This window comes from Mus caroli, chromosome X (genome assembly GCF_900094665.2).
Source record: "Mus caroli chromosome X, CAROLI_EIJ_v1.1, whole genome shotgun sequence".
Taxonomy (NCBI): Eukaryota; Metazoa; Chordata; class Mammalia; order Rodentia; family Muridae; genus Mus; species Mus caroli.
Window position 1 is genome coordinate 61,650,605 of NC_034589.1, and position 448 is coordinate 61,651,052.

Genomic DNA, 448 nt, shown 5'->3' on the forward strand with positions numbered 1-448 from the left:
AGTGTCTCTGGTTTTATGTGAAGTTCCTTGATCCACTTAGACTTGACCTTAGTACAAGGAGATAGGAATGGATCGATTCGCATTCTTCTACATCTAAATAATCTTGAAATAATTTTCCATGTATCTCAATCAATGACCAATAACACTTAGCCTGTTTCAATTTATCAAGTATATTATCATGTAAAGACAGATTGATTTTTACTTGTAAATGTGATATGATGAAATAAAATGGTGGTTATATGGGAAATGGAAAAAAATCCAATACTTATTATCTTCCAGATTCCAGAATTTATAATATTCCCAAATTAAGAGAAATAGAAGAAAGAGCAATTGGTTTTTTTTATATATTAGAACAGAAAAATTATTTTATTAAGACACTATAAATTTTGTTTTGACTTTTAATGTTTTTCTCTTTGTTCTTAGTGATAAATTCTTATTGTGTAGTACT